The following is an 8,425-nucleotide window of genomic DNA, read 5'->3' on the forward strand; positions in this document are numbered from 1 at the left end:
TCTGCAAAGATCTAAACAACCAAAGAGCATCAACATGGAAAACAAAAGTACCAAAAATAAAACAACCTAAATTAAACTTAATTACATACCAAATAAAAATACTAATACTAAGCAACACAAAAATAAACTAAAAATAACATAAAAATAAAAATAAAAAGGATAAACTAAATCACTCGTCATCCTCGTCATCATGCTGTTGTGCCCCAGATGTACCGGCTCCATCGGGTCCTGACTGGAATGGTGGAGGAAAAGGAACCGAGTACTGAAACCCATGGTGGGTAAAGAATGCGGTCAACGCATGCCCATACCACTGCTGTTGTCTCTCCACATGTGCAACGCGCTCAACCAGGCTCTGAACTCTCTCGTCAATGCGGTCAATGCGTTGAGCCAGGTAACACATATCAATCTCTGGCTCAAGTCCCTGCTATGCTCCCCGAGGAGCAGGTGTACGCCGCTGGGCTCGTCGCGGCTGTGGCTCGACTACACCCTCCTCGTCGGCCACGTCATCTGGTCGTACCCGCATGACACCATCCTCGCCCTGCTCAAGTACACGCATCGAATCCAATAACTGAAGGCTCATCGGCCTCATATCATGAAACACCATCGATCTCGTAATCTCACACGTCAACAACTGATAGGATCGACCTAATCGTATGATAAAATGCCCCCCACAAATCGGGCTATACTCCCGAAGTCCCCTAGCCCTCCTACCCAAATAAGCGGCTAAAGCAACTGGAAGGTTCAGGTGCCTTCCTGGAGTAACAAGTGCCTATAAGAAATACAAGTCTGTAGAAGGCACTCTCTCACTATTCTTATGGTGCGTGAGAGATATGGAAATCAGACGGTGCAACAGTCTATATGTGGTAGACCGAATCATCCTCCCCCGTGCAGTAGATGGTGTGTACACTCCCCCAGTAATCTCTGCCCAGAAAGTGTTTTAATTTTAGTCATGTGGCCGGTTCGTGAGACAATCACCAAGGAATTCCGGAAAATGGACACTCCTCGTCTCGTCTACTGTATATATCCCAACTCGAGTTGCAAGCTCAATTGCACTACACTCCAAACTCACACCACCCAGTCTAATGGAAAAGGCTGTCCTATCATCGGGTGTCTTCCTAGGGTCATAGGAAACTGTAGCATAAAACTCCAGCAAAAATTCCCGATACACAGGCTCCTGGATCCTGAACAGTCTTGACCAACCCTGACATACGAACAAATGCACGCCACTCACGTCCGAGTGCGTGTATTGCAAAAAATCCTGGATCAGCGCAACAGGTCCAGTCTGGGCCGCCAATTCCCAATCAAATGAAGGTGCTATGACGATCTCCTTAGTAAGTAGCAGGCTCATATTGTTGACATATTTGGCCCGTGTTGCATTGTTTAGAGTTTGTGAAAATTGCAAGAAACGGTGATCGGTCATGTCCTCAGGTGGGTTGGTCCTTTGAGTTCTATGGGCCATAATCTGCACAAATAAACACCAAACACAAAACCAAACAAAAAATCACGGCATTAACAGATCTAGAATGAAAAATAATAGTGTTGGGCAAGACCGTACGCTGGGCGTACATCCAGCATACGTTGGGCGTACCTCCAGATCATCGAATCTGTCCCCCCCTGTTTGTCTAAGGTCATACTAATACAATACACAGGTATATGCGCAGTAGTATTTTACAAGGCATAATTAGTGTGGGGTATTTTAAGAGGCAATTAAAAAATGGGACCAATCGTAAGCGTATGTCCAAGAACTCGAACCTGTTTCCTGATCGTTCTTTGTTTATCCATGATCAGCAAACATTTAACAAGTATACACAGGGAAAGTACGTAGGGGCAGTCAAAAACCGAGGAGTCTATAGGGCGTACGCTAGGCGTACGTCAACAAGCAAGAAGTGATGTTTATTGGACGGGATTGAGACCAAATTACATCCAAGGGTTTAGTCCATTGGTCAGAATCGATCTTATTAAGACATAAACAAACAAAAATTCATGCAAAATCGGCCCTATTTCAAGAAGTGCATCAACCCTAGATTTTGATTTAGGCTTAATACCTCAATTTTCATGAAAATAATCTCAAATCAAAGCAATAGGGTATCCGATTAACTTACCTTTGTGTCGATTCTACAAGAAAAGAAGAAAAATCGAAGATCTTGTGGAGTTATTCGACTGTCTCAGTGCGTGCGGCGAAGGAAAATTTTTTGAAAGAATAACAAAAAGTCAAAGGGTAAAAAGATATAACATGTCGCCGACTTACGCTGGGCGTATGTTCAAATGTATGAGGGGCGTACCTCCAATTCCATGAAGAAATCATTCACGATCAAAGGCTGAGTACGCTTGGCGTAATTTTTCTGAAATATTTTCCTTTTCCTTATTTGAAATTCCTTTTTCCAACTACTAAATTTGGGAACTTCTAAATATTTTTTTTATTGCTTCAACAACAGCCATGAATTTCCAATGAGTGACATAAAAAAATGAGACATCATGATCAATTGTCTTTGTCGGGATCAAACAACAATAGTTGATTAAAACCCTTGCACGCAAGAAATGGTTTGTGAAAACAACAACTTTCGGGACCTGTTAGAATGTTTCCTTTGTTTTTTTCGTACCTCTAACTAAAAGTAGAACAAGAGGTGACCTAACTAGTCAAGAACAACAAGAGCTCGATCTTCTACTTAACCACCACAATACGCCTTACTATACTACGCCCCATGGATTGAGTATGACAAATCAACAAAGTAGTAGGCTAAGTAGGTCAAGAATTTCCTAATCGCTTGCATTCTCGAAACCCATGCAAAAGGTAAAGTCAATCAATGTGTACGATCCCAAATTCCTGCAATTAACAACAAGAACCTTCCCGACAGGTGAAATGATATCATCGAAAATAAAACTAAAAGAAAAATAAAAACTAACTAAAAAAAATAATGAATAATCAAATAAACTAAATTAACTAAAAGTCGTTCCCCGACAACGGCGCCAAAGACTTGATGTGAATATTTAATGCACTAGGTTTTTATTTATAAGTCCTAATTTATCGCATCTAAACCACACCTTACAGGCAGTGAACTCGATCGAGTATAGTATAGCTTTGATAAGCAAGGGTGTCGAACACTAGGGGAACGGTGGTGAATTAATTTAGAATATTTGATTATAGGTTACAAAACACACAAAAGGAATAAAGAAATGGTTATTAAATCTCAAATGAACAATTAATTAAGAAATCTCGATAAACTAACAGGAAAGCAAATCTCTCCAGGTACTGTGGTTTAGATAAATTACACCTAAAAAGCATAGAGAATTGCATACACAAATTTATTTATTCATGGTCACCGATTCCTAAAATGATTAGATTCGCGTTCATTATTACTAATCCTTTAGCAAACAAGTCAATTCAAACAATGATCAGTTGATTAAACTAACATGTTTCCTAGTGTTCGGTTCGTATCTAGCAAGACTTGTAATAATAGTTAATCAAATTGGTCGTCCAATTAACCTCTTGTTGATGGTAATCAAACAAGGCTCACACGTTAACTTATTTATTTCCAAGTGAATCCTAGTTTCACATTCGTTATTCCTAGACTTATAATCTTGATGGTCATCAAAGTCATTAGATACAAGCAACCAAGCAGATATTCATACCACTTAATTTACTTAACAATTAACAACAAATAATTATCATTAACACATAAGGATCTTTTAACAAGCTTGGCAAGATAAACTAAACATAAATAAACAATTTAATCTAGCAATTAATGTATAAATCAAGGTTTCATTAAATTATAAACACAAAATAAAAGGTTTTTACACCCAAATCAGAAACTAAACACATAATAGTATCACAGTGGAATGCTAAACATGGTCACGTTAACAACCCACATGATTACCGACATGTATCCACTCTCCAATCCTTCCGATCTCCGCTCCCGTTAGCTTAACGGCCTTCTGGCCGCCTTCTAGACCCTCAAAATGGCTTAACAGAAGTTAACTATTGACTAACTTAGGTTAGAAGTCGAATCCCCCGCTCTGGTTAGCTGATAATCGCTTTTTATACCCCTTGGAACCGACTTACGTATGCTGGGCATAAGTCTGTGTACACGGGGCGTAGTGAGAATTATGTCGCGATTTGGAAATCCAGATGCAAGCCGTTGCGCTGGGCGTAACCATAAATTACGCTGGGCGTAACCCGTTTTTGCCCATTACGCTAAGCGCACGTATCAATTACGCTGGGCGTAATTGACTCCTCTAACATTTTTTCCTTCTTTTAGCTTCTAAGCCCTAATTCCGCTCCAGTCTTTTCTTTTGCGCTCTATCGAAAACTAGTAGCTGCAAATCATAATTCAAAGTATTAGAAGTACTTTTTAGTTCTAAAGAGAATAATAAAGGCTAAAATATTAAGATATAATGTATAAAAATATATATATAAATACACACATCAATACTTCTCTATAAAAGCATTAAAAGAGTTCGATGAAGAACTGCTACTGCAAAAGCTACCTTCAGAATTATACCACAAGCTTTATCAAAAATCTTCAAATTTGAAAAGTTATAAATCCAATTTTGAATGGCCATACCAAATTCTCCCGCGATTTATAATAAAAACGTGATTATAAAGCCTTCAAATGGTCATGAGAATGATCTTGAATGGATAGATAATTATTGTGCTCCCCCGTGACAAAATGATATATATATATATACAATGAAGTATAAGATCTGAGAAAGTCGAAAAAGTTTGACTTTATTGCGAAAAACGACTTTCCGAACCACCAAGAATTGATGGAATCCATAATTTTCTGTTCACGAAAAAATATGTGCATTAAATAATTCAAAATTGTTCACCGGCCGTCAAATTTGCAAACTTTTCGAAAAATAGGCTGAAACTATCACTTTGTTGAAATTCTGGGACTGAAATTGTAATTCTGCATCAATTTCCCCCTTTATTTGTAACAAAAACTGGAAATGGTCCAAAAATGCTACATTGTGAAAACAACAGGGACCAAAGGTGTAAACCAGTAGTGTTCTTCCCTCAATTGCCCCTTATAAAGGAATACGACTAGAAGGGGACTCATATGAGTGTTCACAAACGAAACCACGGATATGATTTCAATCAATTTCATCTACTTTCGTTCCAAGCTCACTGATACAAATACGAAACCAAGTTCCTTCCGAGCATCACGATGCGAATCCGATTCCATCACCTTTCGCTTCAAATCAATATATCACAACCAAATGAGATTCCTTATCCAAACTGAATCCATTCACATGTTCTTGAGATGAATCCGAACACATGTTCGTTTTCCGTCCTCCCTTCATTCGTTCCAAGCACTAACATACGAACCCAAGTTCGTTCCAGGTTCGTTCTGAGTCTGTTCTATATACCCCAAAGCGAATCCATGTCAACGAACGTTAGAGCTAGCTCAGAATTCAATTCCGAATCCTTTCGCTGCGAATCAATCGACCACCGTTCCAATTTGAATCACTATCGACGAGCAATATGAGTGCGAGTCCAAAAAAATGAGCTTCGATCGTTCACGAGTAACGATTTTCACAACAATTTTGAGTTTTGTGGTTTGACTCGTAAGAACATGTGTTCAATTTCCAATTGCAGAAGAATGTTGTGATTCCAGACCTTCAAATCCGATTCCATTGGCTTGTCAGACCATTCTTTCTAATTTTGACTTTCAACAGTTTGACCCCAATAAACACCAAATTGATTTTTCTCAAATCAATTTAAAGATCAATCACCACTTAAATCAAATTTATCACCATCTACATCTGTTCTTGACAATACTTCATCTGTTCTTTAAACTCAAAAGCATCGAATGAAAATTTTGGATCCCAAAATCCCAGTCAATCATAACAATAACAAGAGGTGATTCACGTTTAATAACATCCAGAAAAATCATTATCAATAAGAAAATAAAAATTGATGTTTAACAGGTCAAAAGAACTCGGATCGGAACAAGTTACGAACAATTAGATACATGAAATTAGATCCAAAGACTAAATAGATTAATAAATTAAACAAGAAATCGAGAATTATGAAATCCAGCAGAACATAAGAACGCTTAATCCACATGAAGTTGAACGCTTAATTTTGAATAAAGGATTTTGACTTGTGGATTCAGAAGTTACGATTTCAACAACGATATATGTGTTAAACGATGAACAGTAATCGACAATAATGGGCTCATTAACAGTATGGGATCGGCTAAATGAATATGGATCGAAAATTGGGCTAGATGATTTGGTTTAGGGTACGAATTCAGATCAGATCCAAAGACAAATGAAAAATAATATGGAGAATTGGATCGATATTATACCTAGATGAACAGTAGATAAACAACATAAATCTCCATGAACAGTAACACGAACAAAATTTTGATTCCATGACACCAAAACACCAATAAAGTTGAATAACTTGTGCAGAAAATCATCAAACCAAGAACCGATACTTCAAAAATCAATAGATCTTCAAAGACTTGCTCTAATACCAATTGTTAGGACACTAAATCTTTAAAGATCGATTAGATTTAACAAATAAACAAAGAACACAAATAGTAATCAAACTGATGCTGAATGATTAAAAAGTCACACCTCAAACGAACTCGATGAAGAATTTCAACTGTAGAGGCGTGATAGGGTTTACAAGAATATCTCTATAAAAAACGTTAAGGATCTACAGAGCATGCATGCACTATTAATATTGTAACCCTAATTAATGAGACGACTTGGACAGGCCCAATACCGAATACAAAAGGACTAACTAAATAAGCCTAATGACGCAATACATAACATCTTAAACATAGTCTTACAAAACTTTCCATGCTAACGGACCGCTAGTGAATGCTACGGCTACCCTCGTAGTCTTGCAACAGTTGTCCAAACCGGGTCGAACACGCACTCGTCCTAACACTCAATTAAACTTGAGTCCTAATTGAAGCTCTAACTTGGTTCCCAGAACATGCTATCTGAGAGTCTCGAAGGCTGCCTGCTGCTCATTCCCCCATCAAAAGGCCACCGACTTCTTGGTCAGTTGGGTTAGAGGAACCGTAATCTCGGAGAAGTCCCGAATACCGGTAATATCCCGTTAGACCCAGGAAACTCCGAATCTTAGTTGGAGACCTCAGAATCTCCCACTGCATTACGAGCTCTATCTTGGCCGGTTCGACCAGAATATCCTTCTGGTTGACAAGGTGCCCAAGAGACTGCACCTCATGCAACCAGAACTCACATTTGGAGAACTTTACAAATAGTCTCTCCCCCACTTAGATTCGACTAAGTCTTCATGGCATGCGAAAATTGAAGGATTCCCAACTCTTCTCGCTTTGTAACATCCTACAGACGACAACCTGTGCTTTCCAATGCTAGCGATTAAACACTGGTTAAACCTTGAGATCGCCATCCTCGGAAATCTTGATAAGTACTCTTGAAATATGGTCCAGTCTAACACCTCAATCCACCTCCCATGCTGACAACTAGAGGCCTTATTCATCACTTTGGCTGACGAGTCCTCGTTCCCACTTCCAATCTCGCAGCACCACTAAAATTTAACTGAAGACAACCCATGCGAAGATACAATTCTCTTGAACATCCAATGACCAACCACTTATGCACCTAATACCAACAACTAACACTACCCTCTTCATGTTACCAGTCCTATCCTAGCAACAATAGTGCCTTGAACTCCAAAGTTCATCCTTAGACAATTTTCGACCACACCTGAACCATGATTGAACCACTAAACACTTAGTTCACTAAAGAACTATCGCTCTAACCCTGACAGTGTATCCTCTAAATAATACTCCCGCACAGATCCCGACAAAGATCTGGGATGATAATGGTACACGCGGAACCCACTCCGCAAGATGCGTCCCTCTGTGGGTTCATCAAGGCCTTTTCGGCATGCAGGATGGCATATATGATCCTTGTAACGCAGATACTAGCAGAAATTGACCCGAGATCTGACTTATCCAAACTCACTCAGAATTCCAAAGTGATACGTATTCCCATCATCCACCTAACAGTATTAGAAGATGACATGCCCACAACATCTAGAGGAATCCTAATCTCCTTTTGTTGACATGACCAACCCCGCTACCCTGTGGCAGCCTAAACCCTTGGAATGCCAAACTCCCTTGTACACTTTCTCGTACATGCTGCACTGACTCTGGCCCTGATGGCCTTTAATCCGATTATCAGAAGTCATGGGTCTCTTCTTGAGACCCTCCACTATACGCACCTAGTTCGAACCTCTCTTCTCAAAGTGTTCCCAATCGATCTCGCTTCTGCAACCTCTTGAAAGTCATATCCTTCAAGGTCTGACACCCCGCCACGCTGACTAGCTCACTTTCCAATGGCTAAGCTGCAACAACTGGAACATCCTCTGTCCCAAACCGGGTCACAAACTTCTCCCCGAAGCTTCTCAAATTTTCCA

Source organism: Lactuca sativa, chromosome 4 (genome assembly GCF_002870075.4).
Source record: "Lactuca sativa cultivar Salinas chromosome 4, Lsat_Salinas_v11, whole genome shotgun sequence".
NCBI lineage: Eukaryota > Viridiplantae > Streptophyta > Magnoliopsida > Asterales > Asteraceae > Lactuca > Lactuca sativa.